The sequence below is a fragment of the Rattus norvegicus genome, chromosome 1 (assembly GCF_036323735.1).
Source record: "Rattus norvegicus strain BN/NHsdMcwi chromosome 1, GRCr8, whole genome shotgun sequence".
In the NCBI taxonomy this organism is placed as follows: domain Eukaryota; kingdom Metazoa; phylum Chordata; class Mammalia; order Rodentia; family Muridae; genus Rattus; species Rattus norvegicus.
The window spans coordinates 35,091,371-35,115,112 of record NC_086019.1 but is presented as its reverse complement, the minus strand read 5'-3'; the positions used below and the strand labels follow the sequence as shown (position 1 = coordinate 35,115,112).

Sequence of the window (23,742 nt, the reverse complement as noted above, 5' to 3'; positions counted from 1 at the left end):
TCCAACTCTCTCCTTTGATTTCATCTACCGGTTCATCCCTGATGTGGCTGGGCTTGCTCGTTGATGAATCTTCTTGGCTGTTATCAGGAGTGGCTGTGCTTGCTTCTGCTTGGTGGAGGTTATTTATGATAACCATCAATAGATCAATCACCAAGCCTTGTGTAATTAGGTAATAGGAGTTGCACCCTGCTGACCTGATGTATCTTTGACTTGAGCTCAGAGACTGTTAGAAGTCGCTGGTGTGGTATCTGGGATGAGATGGTTAGGCAGAATGCAGGGAAAATATCTTCATGGAGATATTCCCACTCCCTCCTCTGTATCTCAAAGCCTCCTGAACTCTTAACAAGTTTGTTCAGACAAAAGCAGATTAGATCAATTATGTTAATTCAGACTTAATTTGCATATTATAAAACTGACCAGATAAAATTATGCATTTCAATGATTTTTATCATATTTAGGTATGATACTGAGACAACTGTAATAACTTCTTCAAAACCAGACTTTTTTTTTATCACTCCAAATAGAAATGTACACGTTGGGAGGTACTGTACTTCCCTCTCCTCTGAGCTGCAGGTAGAAATTAACCTCCTTCCTGTCAGTATAGATTGGCTAGTCTAGGACAGGCATGCTTTTTAAGCAGAGCCATGTAATAGATGCTATTCTAATGAAGTCATGTGACACTGCATGCATTTCAAATGGAGTCAGGTGGCACATGTTCGCTGACTGTTCCTTTTCACTTAGCACACTTTCTGATCTGATATGCTGAGCTGTGCATCAGTTTTTTTTGTGACTACACAGCGTCTTCCTTAGCTTGTCTGGGTCTGCCTTCACTCAGAAAGACATAACCTTTCATTTTCTCTCTTCTGTCTCTTCCTCTCAGGTGCTAGCCAGAGCCTAAGAGTTCCTCCTCTAGTACTTGGGTTTTCTTACTCTTCCCACCATGCAGCTGCTTGTCCGGCGTGTGGCTGACCTCCATGTTGGATTGATTCAGATGGCATGACTGGCCTCTCCCCCTTCCCTTCCAAGTCTCCTCTTCTGAGTAGCCGGCAAGATCTGCAGCTTGTATGGGATTTTACTTTTAAACTCTAATAAAATTCCCTTGGGCTGCTAACAATAAAATGAAAATAATATTCTCCCCTATGGATGTGGTAGATTTTGTTTATCTCTACATCCATTGACAGATTTTATTTTTTTGGGGGGGGGGTCATTTCTACTCTTTGGCTGTTGTAAATGTCACTGCTGTGCTGTGCTCTCTCTCTCTCTCTCTTTCTCTCTCTTTCTCTCTCCCTCCACCTTTCCTGCGAATATGTTCCAGTTTTTGTAAGGTACACAGCAATTTTATGTTCAACTTTAGGCCTTATAATTGCTTACCACTTTTGGTTGTGAGGGTAACACATTTTCCATGACTGTAGAGCTATCCTAAATGAGTGTCAAGTGTAGCTCTGATCTGTAGTTCCTTGATGCCCAATGAAATTGCACATCTTGTGTTTGTGTGTGTGTGTGTGTGTGTGTGTGTGTGTGTGTGTGTATACAGCTGATAAATCTTTTCCAGATAAATGTGTCTGAATCTTTTGCTTGTGTTTTAACTTGACTGTTTGTCTTTTAATTGCTAAATTTAAATGTTCTGTAGAATTAACAGGGATATAAGACTTATGTTGACTATATGATTTCTAAACATTCCCACACTCTCTAGGTCTTTTGATTTCCCTGATAGCATCTTCTGATGAAGGAAAGTTTGCATCTTTGCTGAGAGCATTGGGTAACTTTTTCTAGAGGGCTTGCATCTGTGGTTATGAACTTGTTTTTATTATCAACCCCCTGGGGAGACATCTTTAATTTAATCTAATGAGTTAAATTAGATATTAAGGAATAGATTTTGTTGGCTAGCACTGAGCTGTGAAGGCTCACAGATTGTTATAAAATGTAAGATTCGTTTCCTGCAAGTATGAGAGCTTCACCCCAGAGATAAGGCCGCCTTCTCACTTGGTGACTGGTGACTGTGGTTCAGGCCACCACCTTTGCTCTCTGCCTAATGAGGGTTGGAGTATGGTGGGTGATCCAAGCCGCCCTTTGTATGTTTAGTCTGCTCCTGTACCAGACAACTCTGCTTTAGCCAGGAGCCTTATACAGATTACTTAGCCTATAGAGCTATTTTCTCCATGAAACCTTCACAGATAGAGATGGTGTCTCTGCTTCCCTCCCTGCTATGGATGAATGGCTCTGATCATTCCTAGAATATTGATTGACTTAGTCAATTTACCACTTAATTACACAGCATGGGCTTGGTGGCTGTTTCCATCTGCCCATCTTACTTGATTACACTTTCACACAGTGCACGCCTTTGGAACCTAAGAATCCTGGGGCATTGATGCAAATCGAAGCTCTGCCTACTCTTCTTTCAGGTTCCATGCAGCACCCAATATGACTTTAATGTGACTAGATCTTAAAAATGGTTTTATTTTTTCAGCGAGGGATGAAGTAGGTGCTTTGTTAGAGCAACTCTCTTGTGCTGAGTGTTACTGCAGCATTTAGGCGCCACTCACAGTGTCAAGGTTACCGGCCAGTGGCATCTTACGGAGTGACATGGTAGTGAAGGGTTTTCATGGCTGGGATAGTATCTTGTACACTTAGACTGGAACCCGGATGGAGAGTGCTCTCCTTAAACTTTAGAAACTAGATGGTCCTAGAGGCTCCTTGCTCTAGAAAGAGCAGTGTTTGGGCAGGAACAATAAACCACAAGTGTGGGAGCTGGTGTTTCACTGGAAAGAGGCCCAGTGGGGTCTGGAGATACAGTATGCTTCAAGTGAGTGCCTAGAACAGCACAATCAGAAATTGGGGATGAACTGATGTGTTTCTTTGCAGTGATAACACAGCAGGGCGGAGGCAATGGAGAGACAGAATGGTTTATTTGGGTTTGCAGTTCCAGAGTGTTGAGTCCATTGTGGCAGAAGGTTAGAACTCACATCTTCAAACACAAGCATGAAGCACAGAGTCAAACCAAAAGTGGTGTGAGTCTTTATACAGACAAAGTGGTGTCAAGGTCGCACCTCCTAAACCTCCCCACAGTATTACCAACGAAGGACCAAGTGTTCAAGTGCTGGAGCCTCTGGAGGCCATTTGTCATTTAAGCCACCAGAGCTGGAGAGATGGTTTGGTGGGTAAGAATGTTGGTTCACAGACATGAAGACCTAGTTTGCATCTCAGACTTCCTCCTCCCCCACACAGCTGGAAGTAAGAAAGTTGGAATTCACTTCTTATAGTGGCTATTCCTGGTTGTCAACCTGACTACATCTGGAATGAACTACAATCCAGAACTGGAAGGCTCACCTGTGATCCAGATCTTGAGGCTGGGAGATACAAGTTTCTGACCTGGATCTTGGTATGGAGATCTTGAGGCAAAGTGGCTATGAATCCCAGGAGCTGAAGGCAAGGAGATTTCTGAGTTCAAGGTTACCTGGGACAAAGCAAGTTCAAGACCCAGGCATGGTGGTATACACCTTTAATCTGGGACACACCTTCTGCTAGAGATTTACTCAAGGACAGTGGAAGAAGGAAGAGTCTCTTTTTCGCCTGCCTGTCTGCCTGGCTTGTAGGACTGAGCCACTGCTAGATCCTTGGACTTCCATTCACGGCTGCTTCTGGTCTTTCTTAGAGGGTTGGATTACAGACTGTAAGTTGTAAACCAATTCTCTTACTATATACTACCCATAAGTTCTGTGACTCTAGAGAACCCCGACTAAGACACTTCTTATCTAGGAGTTTCAGATTCAATGTGAAGACCAGTCTTAAGAAAATAAGGCAGAAAGAGATGTTCTCCTGGCCTCTGCAAGTGCACACATACAATACACATAGGACACACACACACACACACACACACACACACACACACACACACACACACACACAGAGTTTGAGGCTCAATGGACTTTCTTGGAAGTGTACCCTGTGACACTTGATACACTGATCTTCAGCTCATTCTGAGATCCTGAAGAAGGTGCATTCTCTGACAAGACCCCTTTGAATAATTTCACTCAGAAAAATCTCCTTAAGAGTGAGGCTTGTGGGGCTGGAGAGATGGCTTAGTGGTTAAGAGCACTGACTTCCAGAGGTCATGAGTTCAATTCCCAGCAACCACATGGTGGGTCACAACTATCTGTAATGAGATCTGATGCCCTCTTCTGGCCTGCAGTTACATATGCAGGCAGAATGCTGTACATAAAATAAATAAATACAAAGAAAAAGAAGAAGAAGAAGAGGAAGAAGAAGAAGAAGAAGAAGAAGAAGAAGAAGAAGAAGAAGAAGAAGAAGAAGAAGGAGGAGGAGGAGGAGGAGGAGGAGGAGGAGGAGGAGGAGGAAGAGGAGGAGGAGAAGGAGGAGGAGGAGGAGGAGGAGGAGGAGGAGGAGGAGAAGAAGAAGAAGAAGAAGAAGAAGAAGAAGAAGAAGAAGAAGAAGAAGAAGAAGAAGAAGAAGAAGAAGAAGTAGAAGTAGAATGAGGCTTGTGGATATCTGTAACTCCAGGCAATGCATATGACTGTTTTCTGTGACACTCCAAAGCTCTTTGTCAATTGTGTTACAACTTTATTTTCCTCTGACCTCCCTGAATACCATGAATAAACCTGTGAACCTTCACCAGGGACAGCTCTCCTCTCAGTGAAACGTGGCTGAAGGTACACTGGGATTTCCAAGCTACTTAGGTGACCTGGGACCTGATTGATACCGTCTGGTTTCTTTTGTCTGTCCCTCTGTCTTCTTTTCATTCCCTCTCTCTTTTAACCTTTCTCTCTCTGGTTAAGTTTCCATTATTGAGTGTTTTACTTGTTCTCCTTCCTTATCTCTTTTGTTCATATGTGAAGAGGGTGGTTGAATGTGTTGGTAAGAGAGAGGACAGAATCATTCACTACCATACTTAGTGCATGAGAACCACAGGAGAATTTGTGACTTCTATTGCTGCTGCAGACAGGCCTAGTTGGTGAATCCAGAAATAGGTGACTATAAAGGAATCTGACGTCCAAGGACAGACATGGGATCATCTCTATTCAATGGGGATCTTGCCTGATGCTTTCCTCTCCTCAGTCAAATCCACCATGGCATATGTCCCCTGAGTGACATTAAAAGGTTAGGCAGAGCTAGAGTAGTTCTGTCAAATCCAGATCCTGGCTGATGCCAACTTTACACCTGAGACTCTTCAGCAGCTGGACAGCTCTGCCAGGTCACCCATCAAGAAAGGGCTGGATGTAAGCAGCCTGCAGTGAGCTCCCAAGGGAAGTCATGAGGGTTTAGACCCTCCACAGGCTGAAGAACATTTCTTATGGTTAAGGGCAGAGTTGGTATGAGATGGGCATGTGTGATCTTCCTGTGATGAACTCAGAAAACTCGAACCTTTTGGGAAACTTGTAGAGTGCTCTGGTTCCCCAGGAGTCTGGAAGTCTTCCCTTCTCAGTGCACAGTAGCCTGAGAAATGGGTGATATCTTTTTCTAACAGGAGCATTTGATGCTCCAATCTCACTCATATGTGCCCAAGACCTTTAGAAATGAAAAAAGGGTGTGCATGACCCTCATCCCTGGAGAACACCTCCAGAATCTGTGTTATGCTTTTGCATACCTGCTTTTGCTCACTGGGTAAGAGATATCTTTAGGTGACCCAATGAAAACAGAAGCTATCTGTTGCCAGGTGACAGAGATGTGGGCAGATCAGAATAGTGGCTGGAATGGCTTTTTCTGAGAACCTGGGACTTTTTGTTTGCATGAGCAAGCCAGTCCAGGTCATGCAAACCTGGCCTGTTATGGGAAATGCTTTCTTTCCAGGGAGGGTGAAATTGACAGAGCATGTAACAACGACTCATGCTCCACAACTCCTTCCCGTTTGTTGCTAGTACCAAATGTCATACATCCCATTTTTTAAAAAGCGTATATTATCTTCCAGCAGGAAAAAAAGGACTAATGATCTCAGGAACTACTGCAATCCATTATTACTTGGACTTCTTACTAATTCCTTTGACAACAAATATCTTAATTATGGTGTTCTCTGTCCATACTGGGAGGAAGTTGAGTGTTTTTGGATTGCTTCTTGAAGCCTTAATTATGCAGAGGCAGACATGTGCTCATCAGTGAGGTGATGCGCACGAGATATGGAAGCCCTGAAGGAGGATGTTTTTAAAACAGGCACTGTGAACCACTGTCTCTGTGTCAAAGCCAATGCTTTGATGTGTTGTCGTGACAAGACATGTTGTTGGTTCCTCATTCAATTATTATTCACAATCTTTTATGTGGAAATTCCACATAAAAGTACCATGAGGTGTCACGAGCTATTGTGATTCAGTACCTGTGACCACAAACAGCACCCCACCTAGTGAACGGGGACTGAAATAGACATACACATGCTACAACCAAACTGCTAAAAGTAAATCCGTCTGTGAGGTCATTCTGTGAGCCATGGCCACATGGGTTAGCTTCTTAGGCGAGACAACTGTATACACATGAAGTAGAGTTGGGTGTCGTGTGTGTGATTGATTATATGTGGATAACTAACTATCTTAAAAGCTTTTGTTGAAAGGACACTATTTCCTCACAGGGTTTTAGTGTCACTTTGAGCTTATGTCAAGATCTACTCATAGACGCCGATTTATATTGGCTCAATTTTGTTCCCTATATCTCATTAGTCTATCAGTGAAACAGCACCCCTTTGTCCAGTCATGGAAGCTTTGTAGTAAGGCCTCAGATACTGTAGGCAAGTTTTCCCCACGACTCTTTTTCTTTACTAACTCAGAAAGTCAAATGTCTCCAGATTCTTGTATTTGTCAGCTTCCCACAATGGTTAGCAAGCTTGAGATCATGAACTTGTGGAGGACAAAGGCTTATTTTGCTCACAGTTTAGTTTGAAAACAGGATTGGTAAAGGGGTGTGCTGGCAAGACTGCACATGTCTGTAGAAGTACACAGAGACAAGTGCTCCGATGGTGACAGAAGACAAAGAGGAGAAAAGCAAAGGTCTGGTGTTCTAAACATCTCTTCAAGAAGATGCCGCCAAAGACTTAAAGCACCCCCTCCAGGCTCCCAGATCCTAAAGGAGTCCAACCTTCCCCAGCGCCACTCTGCAGACAAGGTCTTTGACATATGGGTCTTGAAGAAACATCAACCTGAAAACTATGGCAATGCCCATATAAATTTAGAATATTTTGGTCAAGTTTTTCAAAATTTGTCTATGATAGTAATTGGGTTTAATTGATTCTGTAAATAAAATTGAGAAGAATCTTTAAAAAATTGAGTATATCAGCTGGTGGTTTTCATTTTTGGGTGTTTTTTTTTTTGTAATATGCCTTAACGACATTCAAACACTTCCCTATTAAGTTATTGCATTTTTTAAAATTATTTCATTATTATTTGTTAACACAGTTTTCATTTTTTGTGTTTCTTTTATAACATTTTTTGTTGTTCCATAAAATAGATTCGTTTTTCATACATTTTGCTCTAACAAACTTAAATTTTACTAAATTACTTTGTAAGTTCTAATAAACTATTTATGGATTTTTTTTTCTATGTGAAAATCCTGGTTCAAAGACCATATCATCTCCCATCACACACATTATTTTAATTATTTTCCCCTCTCTCCCTCCCTTTCTCCCTCCTTTCATCCTTGACTTGTAATGGAGCCCACATACACTGTAGACCAGGCTGTCTCACCTGGAGCTAAGATCCCTCCCTCCACCTCCTGATTGCTGGAGTTAAGAGTTGTGCCATTCTGCTTAGACCTCATCATCTATCCTCCCTTTATATTGTTAATTCCGTCCTGCCATGCTGACTTAACGCACTAATCCATTTCTGAGAGGAACAGGCAATATTGTTCCTTAGTTCAAAACTAAAGTTTCACATTGCTGCCCTCCTGACATGTTTGTCACCGATTTCACTAAGGGGGTTTTATTGTTTTGGTGAGTATTGAGGTTGGGGATTTGCAGACTTGAGGATATCACTCTGCCTCTGAGGCAATCTGCAGTCACACTATTTCCTTGTAGATGGTATCTGTGAGACTGAGGCAAGTGCCTATATCAGCAGTGTATAACTCCACCAAATACCGTAGCCACACCCATGACTTCTATTTTTCTCTCAGTACTTGGCATTATACCAGTGAGTATTTACTGTGAACCCAGCCTTTCATAGTGGCTCGAGAGCTGACAGACTCAACCTGCCCATTATCTGATACGCATATTGCTTATTGTGTTTTATCTGATATCATCCCTGCTTATCACAGGAGCACTATGCTGAGACAGAAGTTGCTGGCACACTTGCTTTTAGATGTTACATCCCACTTTGTGGCAGGGTATCCAACTTCCTGTAGTTTTTTTCTCTCAGAGCTTCTTTAATATTAATAATTAAAATTTTTATCTTCCCTCATTGTGATGGTTTGTATATGCTTGGCACAGGGAACGGCGAAGGTGTGGCACTGTTGGAGTGGCTGTGTCACTGTGGGTATGGGCTCTAAGACCCTCATCCTAGTTGATTGGAAACCAGTATTCTGCTTGCAGCCATCAGAGGAAGAAATTAGCTCCTACTGCACCATGCCTGCCTGGATCCTGCCATGTTTGTGCCTTGATGATAATGGTCTGAACTTCTGAACCTGTGAGCCAGCCCCAATTATATGTTGTGCTTATCAGAGTTGCCTTGGTCATGGTGTCTGTTCATAGCAGACACAAACTAAAACACTCATTTCCAAGTTCTATGAATGTCCAATTTTATTATTTTTCCTAGAAATTATATTATCTTTAAAATAGTCCAATACTTTCAACCTTTTTTGTAAAAAAGATCTTTGTAATACGTGAACTTAGATTAATCTTTTTTATATTATTTACGATTATTGTAGGTTTAACTTGTTTGCTTTAATCTTAACATACATTTTAATTTATGCAATGCTAATTTCATTTGGATTTATGCATATACTCCATTCTCTTGGCTCTTATTTTCCCTTGAATGTCAAACCATGTGTGTGGGATAACTTCTCTGTCAGACCTATATGGTAAGAATACCTTTCAGTTTGCTGTTGTAAGCATTCCATAGTTTTATTGTATAGAAGATGTAATTTAAGTTTTATTCCTGCAAGATATCTCCAGTTGGTGCAGGGTTTTACTTACGACCCTTCTCACACTCCCCATAGTTATTGGAGGTGTTGATTGTGTGACTTCTGTTTTGATGGTTGTTAAGATGTCAGTTGTTATTTGCTCACATTTAAAAGAGCCTCCATTGTCTGTGTTACCCATCTGCCATGTCTGTTTCTGACTGTACCTGCTGTCAGAAATGTGCAAAACCCAGAACTCTTATACTGAGAAAGGAAGGGGACTATGTATAGACTCCAACTCTTTTAGGGGAAAGTCTGTCCATAGTATGAGCCATTCTCACCCATGTATACATACATGTACACACATACTCACACATGCAGAGGGGGTATGGGCATATTCTCTTTCTCCAAGAATCAAACACCAGGTCTTAGTGTCAATTGAGTCTTGTTTTCCTGCTCAAACTGGCACTATGGCAAAATGGATTTGGAAAATTGAGCATGGCTAATAAAAGGGTCCATCCACAGAACTGAAGACTAGGTTCACCATCAGGACCAGGGGCTTAGACAGTGAAAAATGTGGTAGGAAGCAAAAATGCAAGAGCTGGAGGGGGACACCTCACGGAGCGGTACAGAGTATACATAAATTACTTTTCATTTAACATCTCATTGAGTTCCCAGCACAAGTTTTAAAATGGACAGCTCAATATCACACAATTTCTAATATTAACTCTTATCATCTATAACTGCACAGAGAGACCGATAAAGAGTGAGCCTTAACCGTGAGATGGCAATTATAGCGTGGAAATTTTCTGAAATTAGAAGAGAATGTTGACTTTCAATTTCATCATAGGATTTGAACACATTGCAAAATTTGCTGTGAATAGAAGATCAAACAAATGAAGCCAGCCCCCACCCCATGAATGGGACATAATATATGAGATAGTCACCTTAAAACTCTAAGAATCATTAAATCTCCTCGAAGCCTTTTAAGAATGTGAGTAATGAAAAGTGAGCTTCATCCCAGTGGCTTAAATCCCTGCTAATTAATTATGCTTGCAGACATCCAAGTGAGTGAAGTATAATGCTCATCAATTTCCAGGATGTATGCAAGGCAGTGGCAGAGCCTCCCCAAGGAGCAATTTCAGTACATCTACGTGTGCAATGAATTCAGCTCTCTTTGCTGGAGCCAATGCCTAGCTGGCTTTTCATTGTATTGGAATTCTGACATGCCTTGTTGGTGTGTACTCCAGTGATGAACGGCTGCTATGGTTTGAATATGACTCCACTGCATTTAAGCTGTTAGTGATGGCAGACTTTTGAGAGGTGAGTTTCTTAGACTTGACTGGGTCATGAAGGCTCCTTCCTCATAGACAGTTACTTCTCTTATGGAACGAGTAAATAGATGACCTTTCTCATGGAAGGGCACAGTCTTCCTTCCCCTCACCAGGACAAGAGTCACCACTTCAGTCCTGGATTCTGCAGCTTCTGTAAAGATCAGAAACACACTCTTGTTCTTGGCAAATAATGTTTTAGCAGCCCAAGTGGACAGAGACAACTGTCCTATTTGTTAGAGCAAGAAGGAGGGGGTTTGCTGAGCTTTTACAGCCTAACAAATCCCCTCCGGCCAACTGTCTCTGTCTCCTCATTCCTTTACATCCCCCAGGACTTTGAGATGGAAATACACCAAAGCCATTAGCTGTGTGGCTGTTTTAGCCTTTAAGTCCAGAGTCCCTTTCCTTTTTTCACTTTCTTCCTGGGTCAGCCCATTCCTCCTCAAACTGCATCTTCTGTCAGAAAGGGGCAAAACCCAGAATGCTTATACTGAGATAGGAAGGGGACTATGTATAGACTCCAATGTGTCAGATATAAAATTATAAGTCTTTTAGGGAACACTGTGTCCATAGTATGAGCTCCCTTCACCCAACTTTGGGCTGGCATAAGGTATCATAAGGTCTGTCTGTCTGTCTGTCTGTCTGTCTCTCTCTCTCTCTCTCTCTCTCTCTCTCTCTGTCTCTGTCTCTGTCTCTCTCTGTCTCTCTCTGTCTCTCTCTCTGTCTCTCTGTCTCTCTCTCTCTCTCTCTGTGTGTGTGTGTGTGTATGTGAGCTTGGGACCTTATGGAAACTTTAGGAGACAGAGCTCTACTGAGGAAGTCTGTCACTAGGGGTAGGGTGAAGAGTCTGGCTCTATTTTCTGTTTTTCTGTTCTCTCTCTCTCTCTCTCTCTCTCTCTCTCTCTCTCTCTCTCTCTCTCTCTCTCTCTCTCTCTCTCTCTCCCTCTCCTTGTTGAGGCTTTCTATCACCGCAACAGAAAAGCATCTAATACCTCATGAGAGGGAAGTGAGTGCTCAGCTCTCATGTGGCCCTTGTCGACCATGCAATGTAGTCAAGATACCGTTTTTTAACTGGGAAACACTGGTGTCTGTCAGAGGTGGTCTCTAAGTTTGCTGCTGGTACTGATGAACCACAGCTATAGTCCTGGTGGTTCAGCATTCAGCTGCTGTGTATTTGTCAAGGATCATACCTGGTATTTCAAACAAAAAATTCCCTTTATTATTTCTGCAAAGACATAGAATTGTAGTCACATTAACCAAAGGAGAACTGTCAGGTTGATACCTTTCTCCTCCTCCTCTTCATCTTCATCTTCCTCCTCCCCTCCTCCCCCTCCTCCCCTCCCCCTCCCCCCCTTCCTCCTTGTTTACTTTCCCTTTTCTGCAATGTTACCTGAGCCATAGATGTAGGAGTTATAATGTAGACTTATCTATTGGGTCTGGATTCCCAAAGATCCATTGACCTCTCCAGTTATGGTTTTGTGATGGTCTCCATTTGCTGTAAAAAGAGGCTTCTGTTTTGAGGGATGGTGTCTACACTTATCTGTAGTTATAAAGATAATATTTAGAATGTAGTGAGACATTGTGCTGACCTAACAAAGTGGCCATAAGCAGCCGTAAGTAGATTTTCTTAGACCCGTGACCTTACTAGCTCCAGGTACCTGGCTAAGTTTAGAGCACCAGGAATGCTTTCTTCGTTGTGAGTGGGATGCAAGACCACATAGGCAAATGTTGGTTATATTTGAGTGCCATTGTAAGCATCTTTCAAGGGAAAATAAGCAAGTATTTTGGTTCAAGATGATCTTAGAGGAGCACAACAGAATCAAGTCTTGCCTGCTCATTGCAGACCCAGGTTCTTCAAAGCTGAGGGGTTCGTTGCTAAGTGATAAGCTTCAAGAGAAACTCAGTCCTTTGAATTCACTTAAGCTCTGATGTACCATGGTTCTGCAGAACACATATCTGCTTTGCTGGTTACTTCCTCCCGGGTGCTTCCTCTAGGGGGTATGGGGGGGGGGGACTGCTGGGCTACTGGACAAAGGATTTAGCCATATTTTTAAAGTCACAGCCCTCCACTCCTTCACCAATGCAGATCCTGCTGTCTCCAGTCTCCTCCAAACAGCTCCCATGTATGCAGTGAATAACAATATCCTGCCTCTGAGTGCCCCTTCTTCAAAGTCCAAGGCCCCCATTCTCCATCTCTCCTACCCCCCCCCCCCCCGTGTAGCCTGAATCATCTACATCAGCCTCTCCTTTGATTCTGTAAGAGCCTTCAGAAGGGACAATCACTGTCAAAGGCAATGCAAGCTGCAAGAGAGTAAATGCCTGTTGCTTTAAAATACTGCTACTCTAGTAGGGGTTGGTGGCTTATGCCTTCAATCCCAGCACTCAGGAGGCACAGACAAATGGATCTTAGTTTGAGGACAACCTTATCTACAGAGTGAGTTCCAAGACATCCAGAGCTACATAGAAAAAAAAAAACTATCTTGGGGAAGGAAGAAAGGAAGGAAAGAAGAAAAAAAAAGGAAAAATTTCTATTGTCCTTATGCTGCTGTCTATTGTTAAACTTAGATACACTGGAGTGACAATCAGAGTCTGAGGACTGAGGTCTCCTGTCTGGTGTGTAATTTGAAGAAACAAACAGTAAAATGGGGCAACCTAGCCCTCTACAGCTGTATTTGGCCCCTTGGTCTTTCGGCCAGCTATTGACAAGTCTCCAGTGGCAGGAGCATGTGGTGACACCAGGTCCTTAAGTTTTTGAAAGCCTGCAAACTTCTCCAAAATCCAAAGCATCCAGCTCTGTTTCAGTGGGATGAGAGAAGGCTGTTGTGACCAGGGATGGTCTGCTTGACTCTCCTCTTCTGTTCAGACATTCTCTCCCGGCCCCCAGCTGAGCGTGCCTGCACAGTTCTGTCTAGAGTTGAGGCTGAGGCAAATCTGATCACGTTGCTTTCAGGTACCCAAGAAACTTTGCACGTGACTTTTACAGACATAGTTTGCAGACATAGTTGGCCAGGGTGAGAAAGGATGGCCTCTATAAAATTACTTCGTTTTTAAGTGATCATGGATACATCTAAAATTAATTTGACCCAGTCAGATCATCAGTATACGGAGACTGATGGCTTCTGTTTCACTGGCTGGGGAGCATCCAACAACCACACACCATTCATCAACATCGGACTTTGTGAGCTAAGGCTTTCCTGACATGTCTTGTTTGCAAAGAAAGATGTTATTCTACCTGGACTCTTGGAGTCCTTTGTCAACAATGGAAAAAATTCTATTCTAGATGCAGACAATTAAAGCAAAGTGACTTTGTTCCTTTGTTTGTTCTGTTTTAAAGATGCATTAAAAGTTAGTTTGTGATGCTAGCAAGGATTCGAGTGGCTTAGACTTCCAGCTTTGCTTCCTAATGAAATGATTTCTCTCCCACATACCCTGTGCTCATTTACATGGCGATTCACAGGTACAATACCGGCACTTACCGGCACAGTCAATACCGCAATTGCCGCCTTTCAGGGAGACTTGTACGTGTTCACTGTCACCACACAGATGGGCTATTGAGTGGAAGCCACAAAATGCCCCAATTATCTTAGATTGGGGAAAGAAAGGAATTCTCAAATGTTCTCGTATTTCCACCAAAACGTTCTTTTACTTTTGCAAGTGGAGAGTAAGAAATGGGTGAGTATTGGGGTAATGGCTGCTAACTTGTTTAGTAAAATACTTTTTGTAATATTAGCCTACAGGGATACTGGTGAAATGCTTGTACTTTAAATAAATACTAATTGAAGAACTAAACTATGCAAATGCACTAACAGTTCTAGAGGATCCTGTGTTCTATTAACCACTGTGGCATCTGTGCGTTTAAAATAGGTTGTGGTGGCAGAGCAAGCCCTGAGTGAGGGATGTCTTCAGGGAGTATGCTTTATTGACAAGGGCGGTGCCATGTCATGTCCCTGCAGTGTCAGGGTTCTGACAAAGTGTTCCATCAGTGATGCTCAGGGGGATGGCAATGCCTTTCTCTGGTCCGTGTGTGAGCATTGACAGTGTTCAGGAAATGTCCACCATAGTTTTCTATCCCCAGATATTTATTCCTGGGAGAAACTGCTCCTATAGAGATTAACTGAACCTGGCTCCTTGTTTATCTGTTTGCGATAAGCTCATCTCCTTGTTGAAATGCATGTAGCAAATACTCTGAACTTCTGAGGTGCTGAAGCTTCTTCCCTATGAGACCCAGAATACCCAGTGCCAGCATATCTCTCTCTCTCTCTCTCTCTCTCTCTCTCTCTCTCTCTCTCTCTCTCTCTCTCTCTTCCCTTCCCTATCCCGTGTGTGGTGTGTGGTATGTGTGTGTGTGTGTGTGTGTGTGTGTGTGTGTGTGTGTATAGTATGTGCATGTATATAACTTTTACAACCCCTCCCCAAAATAGTCCATAGTTGGTGTGGGAACGTTTTCACTGTCCAGGATTCAGATGCTCAGAGTTGGTGGATAAGCAAGTACAGCCTGTTCTCTGCTCCGAGTCTCCCACTGATCAGCTGTGTGACCATGAAGGTATTAGCGTCTCACCTTGCAGCTTTCTGCAAAATTGTGTGGCTTTTGGTCTATTCATGCCTGTGTGCCCATGATACAGCCTTTCTTACATGCGTGCAAAGGCCACTTGCATCTGCTGTTGGGTTAAACGTTAAACCCATCTTTACTCTGAGCAGCCAATGAACAAAGCAGCAGGGATCCAGTGCTCATGTAGCACTAAATTAACCCAGGAGGCTGCTGTCCATTTGGCAGTAATGACCAGTACCCAGGTCCCAGAGGACCTTCAGTCACATTTGCTAAGCTAGGCATGGCCAGTAGCCATTGACAAGCTCATTAATCAACTGTTCCATGCCTGTTCTTTTCAGACCTTCTTCGGGACAGACTGCATTCTTCTCTTGATTCTTCTCTGCTGCATGTGCATATGTAATCATAAAAATGAATTTTCATTGCCCTCATTTGAGCCCACATGTGATGTCTTTCTCTACTGCAGAGGAGGGTCAGATGTTTCTCTTCAGCTTGGTTCCTAGTGAGAGGCAGCGGGTCTTTTATGAGGAAGCTGCAATTGAGGAGGGAGGGGAATCATAAGACTGAGCCAACATCACAGTTCAGTCAGAGAAATGCTTGCATTGCAGTTTTAGGTAAAAAAAATTTCTGCAGGGTGCAGGTTTTAGCAATACTACACACGAATGGGAAAGAAATGTAAATGTAGTCATCAAATAACGGGGGAGGCAGTATGACATTTCTAGACTTTTCTTTTTGTTGTTTTGTCATCAAGTGCCGGGAATGAGTTACATTTATCTGTATTGTTGGTCAAAGGGATCCCCTATGGAGACCTGCAAACAGCTCAGACTGTTGCCAAGGCTCTTGGTTGCTCCACACAAACTGATGGTAAGGTCTTATTTCTGAAGACAACCTCTGCACATCTCATCGAACACAGAGAAATCAAGCTGGATTCTAACTAGAGCCTTGCTGACACATGTTCATGGTACTGGAAGTTACTCTGGATACTACCAAAGGAAGAAAGCTAAACACCAACCCAGCAACAATCTACAGTGATGGTAGCCTGCCTGCTAGACATGTGGGTGCAATGGTGGCACAAAGTTGTGGTGGTAAACAACCACTATCCGACTGGATTAAAGCACACTCCGTGAGACGGAACCCATGCCTGACACTGCGTGGATAGTCAAGAGCACGAGACCAGATAGGACATGGATCAAGGGAAATACTAAATGCTATTGTTCTACTAAAGGAACAGAACAAGAAAATGACTTCTGCCAAACCCATAGACAAGCGCCTTACTCTGCCATTGTCAAAAGAGCTTCCTCTTGTTTCCTAGAAGTCTTCTTGGTGAGCCATTCCTAGGCTTGCTTCCTTGCTTCCTTGCTCAAATTCCTTTGCTGTGTAGTTGAATGACTTATAGAAAATCTCAATCATATATTGTCTTTTTAGCTTTATACATTCTACTATAAACTTTCACTGAAGTGTTTTCAATGGGCATTTCATATTATATTGATAATTTATACCATACTGATGATTTGATAGCTTGCTATACACATAAAATTTACCTTTTCTGATTTATTAATAGCTATTGTTTTGGCCATTATTTCCATCAAGATTAGTTTTAGAAATTTAATTTTATAAAAATATTTGGAATCCATTGCAAGTTAGGCATAGACAAGTTGGACTCTGGTGCAATTTTTACTATTGTCATTTTTTTCTGCAAATCAATAAAACAAGTAATTGTTTCAAGTAGAGTGAAATTAATTTTGTGACATTTTTGGCTTAAATCAAAAAGAATTATTAGGACATCTTCTTGCGTGTGGTTCAATTTCATTGTTTGCCAGATTTATATCATTTTGTTGCAACAATATGCTATGCTCTTTGAATCACATCTGAAAAGAAAGCAAAATATATAATATCACTTAAAGAACTGGAGAAATAAATAACAAAATGCACACAAGAACTATATCATAAAATATTCCCTGAAGCTTACTATAAAGGGAGAGCTCATAGAAAGAGATAAAAATGCACATAAAGAGTAAGAGGTACAGTGGTGTTGGAACACTGCTCCCTTCCCATGCTTTATAAAATATGACATAGATTTGGACAAGATGCCCAGGTGCAATGTCTCACCCCTGAAACTCCAGCCCTTGGAAGTAAAGGTAGTAAGATTTCAAACCCAACCTCAGCTACAGAGTGAATCCCAGGACTATGTGAACCACATAGTGAGATCCAAAATGTTAGGAACTAAAACGTAACAACACAACATAAGAACATAATAACACAACAGCACAACAATACAACACAACAACACAATAACACAACACCACAACACAATAATATAATAACAACAGTATAACATAATAACACAACAACACAGTAACACAGCAGCACAACACAACAAGACAGCAACACAACATAATAAGGCAATAACATAAAAGCACAACATCACGACACAACAATATAATAACACAACAGTACAATGTGATAACACAACAACATAATAACACAATAGTACAACATAATAACACAATAACACAGCAACACAATAACACAACAACACAATAGCACAACAGTACAACAACACAACAAAAGAGTAAACGAATAACAGAATATATACTGCTTTGGATTTTTATTGAATGAAGTAGCATAAAATTAGACCATTTTAGGGAAGACTCTTACTATTTTATGTTTAATAAGGGTTCTCAAATGCTTTGACTCCTCTTCTAGCCCACCATCCAAAGGTAGGGGAGAAAAGATAGTAAATAGGACAAGGGGATGTGTATCTGTTTAGAAGTAGTTCTTTGGGAGTGATTCCAATCTCCTTTGTCAGGATACCAGCAGTTCAATTCAATAGTGTCAGGATACCAAACATGAATCAGCATGACATATTCCAGCAGAAACAGCCAGGACTCCTCCTCAAATTGGCATGAGTCAGCAGGAGTGAGTAGGACCCTAGAACTTCTCTGCCATGCCTCTCTCGACTAAGTGAAGATTTGAGACTACTGAAGCATTACAAGCACTAGGCCCTGACACTGTCCTTTGTGTTTATTTATACTCCCTCCCAGGGGCCTTGTCTCATCAACACACCACGTGACACAACCAGAAACTTCTACTTCAATTTTACATAAAGTCTTCTAATTCATCGCTATTTAATTAAAAAAAATTAGGAGAAATCTTATAGTTTTCTGGAGATTTTGTTGTTATGTTTCTGAAGCCACCATAAATATCTTCCAAAACTCTCATCTTTGCTCACTTGTTACCATCAACAAGCCTGTTAAATGTGTTTATTTAAATACTTTTAATGAAGATATTTTTCATCTTGTTTATATAAAACAATATTTGAACAATGACACGATGGGTATTTAATACTTATTCTTCGTATTTAACATTGTTTTATTAATTTTACTATGTCAAATTGCAGTATCCTCTTCAGTGTCCCCAGTGAACATCCTTGTCCTCCTTGTTGACCTGAGGAGACAGCTCTCAGGACTGTGATGTAGAGCAGATGTGTGTTGAGCGTTGTCCTGCAGACACTTCATCAGCTTAAGGACAGAACTCTCTGTTTCCAGAATTCTATCAGTTTTGTCACAAAAATCTCATTGATTGTAACAAGCTCTGAGTTGCCACTACCATGATGAAAATGTAAGTTCTCCATTCTGTCTCCATTCTACAACACAAGGATTCTCTTTTCTCAGTTGAACTCGATCCAGCTTTTCTAACAGACGTTGCTGTGAGGTGTTACTGAGATCTTCCTTAATTACTAAGATCTTCATTACTGAAATCTTACTTAGGTCCTGAGATCTTACTTAGTTATTGAAATCTTAGTTACCGAGATCTTAGTTACCGAGTTTGAGATGGTACTTAGTTACTTGGTTGCTGAGATTCCAGGGGCAGTTTTACTTAGTTACTGAGGTCTTACTTGGTTGCTGAGACCTTAGTTACTGAGATCTTACTTAGTCATAGAAAGAAGCACAGCTTGCCCAAGTCAGGCTGTGCAGGATAATGAATTCATGATGATTAAACATGAAATGAAACAATTTTCAGAAAACAAAAGGGAAATACCTTCTTGTCCTCAAAGCCCTAAGCTTCCACACCACAGCCATGGAAGCACTAACCATTCAACAAGAATCTTGACACAGTTAAGGCTGAAATCCTTATTTATAAAGAACAGGTGTCCACAGATGTAGGGAGCCATATTGGATTTGGGCCTGGCCCCTTTGTGACTGTATGGCCACAGTTACGATGCCTGCCATAAAGTCTTGAGATTGTTGGACAAAAGCCTCTCGCATGAATTTATGGCACAAGAAGATAACAATCAAGGAATGCTTTCAGCCTGTACAAATACCAAGTATCTCCTGAGCAAACACCCGGAGTCTCCACCGCATGACCCCTGCTGAGTCTGGCTGATGCTAGTGGAACCAACACACCTGGGACACACCTGGGCGGTGGTCAATTTGCTCCTGCCTTTTGCTTTGTCTCAGCCTTTGATTTAGGCTGGTCTTCTCAGATTTCTCCCTAATTAATTCAGGTCACGTAGTCGGTCTTTTGTTACTGAAGTCAGGAGCCAGGTAGTCATGAGCCAGGGTTTCCCAGTGTGCTTCCCAGATAATTTCTACCTGGGGAACTTGGGCATATAAGTGGTGAATAAAGCTACAGGAGTCTCTCTCTTCCTCTCCTGGCTTGATACGAATAACCTGTGTGTGTGTTTCTTTAATCCCACAGGCTTTCGCTCGATTCTCAGTACCGTGTTGGTGCAGGCATAGGGCACCAACACACAGACAGAAGATATCTACAAGATTCTCACTTACAATTTATAAGGGTGTAGAGTAAATTAAAAGACAAACTCCACAGGGTATTGGGGATAGGAATGAAGTTGATTACAGGAACTTTGATATTCAGTCATTGGACGTTGTGTTAGTCAGGGTTCTTTTATGGGTAGTCTCTATATAGTAAGGGAATTTGTTGATGACTTTCAGTCTGTAGTCCAACTCCCCAATAATCATCAGTAGCACCTGTGAATGGAAGTCCAAGAATACAGCAGTTGCTCAGTCCCACAAAGCAGGCAGGTGAAGAAGAGGGCGTCTTCCTTCTTCCAATGTCCTTATGTAGGTCTCTAGCAGAAGGTGTGGCCCAGATTAAGGTCATTTGGGACAGACAGCTTCCAAAATTTTCTTGCATGTGCTCATCAGCAGCTAAATCCCAAGTATGAACTCAGGGGTCCCATGTGTACAGGAGATGTACACGGCTGTTACTCAGTAGTCAAACCAGCATCTCCTCAATTGTCCATCATCAGCTGACTGGGCAGATGGGAGCATGTCCACACAGCATAACCTGGTGATGCCATGTGAAAGGACTCTCTAAGAGCAATAGATGTGCAGGGTGACACACACTGGATAAAAGGTGTATATATTATATGGGCTGATTTTTTTTTTAAATTATAAAACACAGCTTGCACAAATCCACTTATGCTAATTAAAAGAGGTCAGATAAACCTTTCTATGTAAGAGGGCAAAGTCATTGCATCCAGCCACACATTTACACTAATTTAGACTGCAGTGAGAATACTTGTAAATAGGCAAAACTGATGGAATTCTTGGGTGATAGAAACATATATATATATATATATATATATATATATATATATATATATATATATATATACCAAGCACACAGGAGCAGTCATCATTGAAAGCCCTCTCAGGGATCCACCTGTCAACCCTCCTCCAACATTCTCCGCCTCCAGTTCTGTCTGCTCAGGGAGTCTGGTTTCTGATTTGACCGTTCTTTCCTCCCTATTTTCCCTCTGCAGACCCATTGGACCTCCAGGTCTCAGCTCACATAGCATAGCCTTTAAAGTTAACCCTTCAGTTCCTTCTTTCTCTTCCTCATGGTGTCAAAAGGAAATGACTTAGATGACTCTAACCTCCTGCTTCACTTGGCTGTTGTGTAACAGACATCTCTCTGGGAGGAAGTGGGGTGACAGAGGAGTAAATTGAGAGACAGAAGTGCCTTGTCAATCAAAAGTTCCAGACCTTCAGTTAGGGAAAACATGGGGGAAAAAGTAGTCAGAGGCAAGAGATCAAAAACAAGTAAACAAGTAATTAATTTAGATTTTTGTGGTATTTGGATAACACAGGATCTTTGTATATAAGACAAATAGCTACAACTCCAATTCACAAAAGTGCATTTACCACAGCATTTTTGCAACTTGTATAATGCATGTTTGTTCACACACACACACACACACACACACACACACACACACACACACATAGGGGAGAGAGAGAGAATTTAGTCTCCTATACTCACATTTAAAAACCAATCCTATTATTTTACTTTCATCTTTCACATTTACATTTATCCTCAGGATTTCATTCTATAAATAAAATTGTATTAGTTCAGCTATTCATAGAAGAGTCACTAGGTTCTGGCCAAATCCTCTATTTAATTTTATTTTATTTTATTTTATTTTTTAATGTTTTATGTTTTCTTCATCTGAGCTCCATGGAGGGAAAGAATCCACGTAGTCCATGAGTGCCTTTCCATAATGGTGGAAGCCAGGCTTCCTGGACCTCAAACTAAAGGAAGGGTCCATCCTTTAGTCTTCTAGAGTCTACATGCCCCAAGGATCCTATATTGAAGTGGCAACATTCTTAACATTCGCCTGCACCTGCATGCAGTGGAGGGGACTTCCCATATGAAGCTCCTCCTGTTTCTTGTCCCTGGGAGCGGATTCACACAGCTTCTAGTCAGTGAGGGCACACTCCGATGCAATGCTTTCAAGACTTTGCAGCAGGCATTGGGCACAGAGCTCAGTAATACCCCAAACTCATTTTAAACAGTCCCTTTTCATGGCCCCTGCCCGCTGAGATAAATGCCACTTTAATCTTTCAGGTATGTTGGTTCCCATTAAGGGCATGCTCACTTAGAATTCAGGATAGGAAAAGGGAAAGGCACAGATTAGAACGAGGAAGGTGAGGATTTGCGTGAGGAAAGCAAGATGAGAATCTCAAAAGTGGTTGTAAGGGAGGTAAGGAAATCCTTCCACTTCCAGCTGTAAAAGGAAAGGCCATCCATTGCCTGTTGGTGCTGGATTCCTCTGTTTCTCTTGGGCATTTTGAGTTTTGATTTCTCAGGCCCCATGCCACTTTTAATCCATCTCTTAACTCACCGGGTAGCAGTGGCTCTCTGTGTACAAATATTTCTCTCTTCAGGTCTTCCTTCAGGTCTTAGTTGTTCCCAGCTAAGGGTCAGAGACCTCAGGTTTTCAGATCCTGTGTCTAACACAGCATGCCTGCTCTGTGGTTGCATCCCCCTGCCTCCCACCTACCCTGTTCCATTTGTTTCTGGTAATTACTATGTGTAGCACCCAGCTATTAGACTGACTTCTCTCTTGCAAATGCTCTCCACAATGTACTCCAGCAGGGATGTTAATTTCCGATGTGTGACTCTGGATGGGGACTTGTCTAATCTCAGGGGATGACTAAGAGTCTCTATCAGGTCCCCCCCCCCTTTTCTGGTTATGTTCCCTCCAGTCAAGCGTGCAGGAAGACAAAAGTGAATGAATCACCTAGAACATTAATGGGAGCAGGAAATTGCTATGTGATGTCACTGCCAAGAATCACCTGTGACCTGCTTACGCTTCTTTGTTAGTGAGTGTGAATCTAGTTGGAAAACACAATGTTACCTATTTGAAAAACACAGTGCTACCATCTTTGACTTCAATACATTTCATCTGAGGCAACACTTATTTAATTCCTGCTGTGTGTTGGATCTTAAACTGCTATCCTTGGACAGCTGTTAATCTTGCTGAAAATAAGGCGTGTAAATGGAAGTACATAGAAAATTCTCACTGCTGGGTTAGAGAGAAAAGACCAACTGGAATTCGAAGGGTGTCTCCTTTAGAGAATGGAACAGAGTATAGTACTGATGAGAAACTGCCCACGTGAGGACATCTTGGCTAGAGGCTTTGGTATCGCCTGGCCAAATGTTCTTCCTTGCTTTCTGTGTGTCCAGTGGGATTCAAGGTAGATAGGTCTTTACAAACTGTGATCATTACCTCTAGAGAGAATGGCTTTGGACAAACTCATCCCAACTGAATTCCTCTATTGAATTGTTCAGTTGAGAGTTATTGAAGTGGGAACTGTATCATGTTCTGAAACAGTGCAATATGACATTTCTGGCTTGCAAGCACCTAGCTCAGGAAACAATGAATATTAGTTTGTTTTTCCATTTGCTCATCCTGGCCCTCTTGTGAATAGAGAGTCTCTTTCCACCTGAACCTGTGAGGCCCAGCCTGGTTCCCATACCATGATAGGTACTGAGTGAATGTAACTCTAACAATGGTTCTTAGCAGACTACTACCAAGATGGTCAGGGAAACTTGGCCAGAGGAGTCCAGAACAAAGCTGAAAGAGACATATGTGCTTCAAACTCATGGTTGTGTAGCAATTTCCTCAGAGATTAAAACCTTCTACTTTGAAGAAAAGCTCATTAAAACTGAAGACCCACACAGCACAAAAGCTTCAGGAAATCCCTGAAACTGACTAGATTTATTAGACTCCTCCCTCCTTAAGCTTAAATAACCAATAAGACATGCTAAGAGTCACTCTTAGTTCAGTAGCAATAGCAGGATGAAGCAGATACCAGTTGAGTTGTCTGGATGAGATACTTTCCAACCTGTTGAGCTGCCAGCAAATTATTCAGTAAGCTCCAGATTTCCACAAATTTTTAGCCATGCTGGGGTGGGTAGGCTTTGGTGAATTGGCTCCTTTAAATAACCCTTTACACATACTACTATGATAACCTTGATAACATTCATTGGTTCCCCCAAGTTGAACTT

The 23,742-nt window shown here is 41.9% G+C and overlaps 1 long non-coding RNA gene across 5 annotated transcripts in view; it reads left to right on the top strand.

The window, feature by feature from the left end:
* Positions 1–23,742, top strand: part of LOC120099033 (uncharacterized) — a 42,994-nt gene that overhangs the window by 1,200 nt on the left and 18,052 nt on the right. Inside the window, exon 3 of one of the 5 annotated variants that reach the window (XR_010062854.1) lies at positions 881–1,140. The exons of the other annotated variants lie outside the window; for them this stretch is intronic. This is a non-coding gene — a long non-coding RNA (uncharacterized LOC120099033). Of the gene's footprint in view, positions 1–880; positions 1,141–23,742 lie in introns of those variants that run through there. 5 annotated transcript variants of the gene reach the window in all.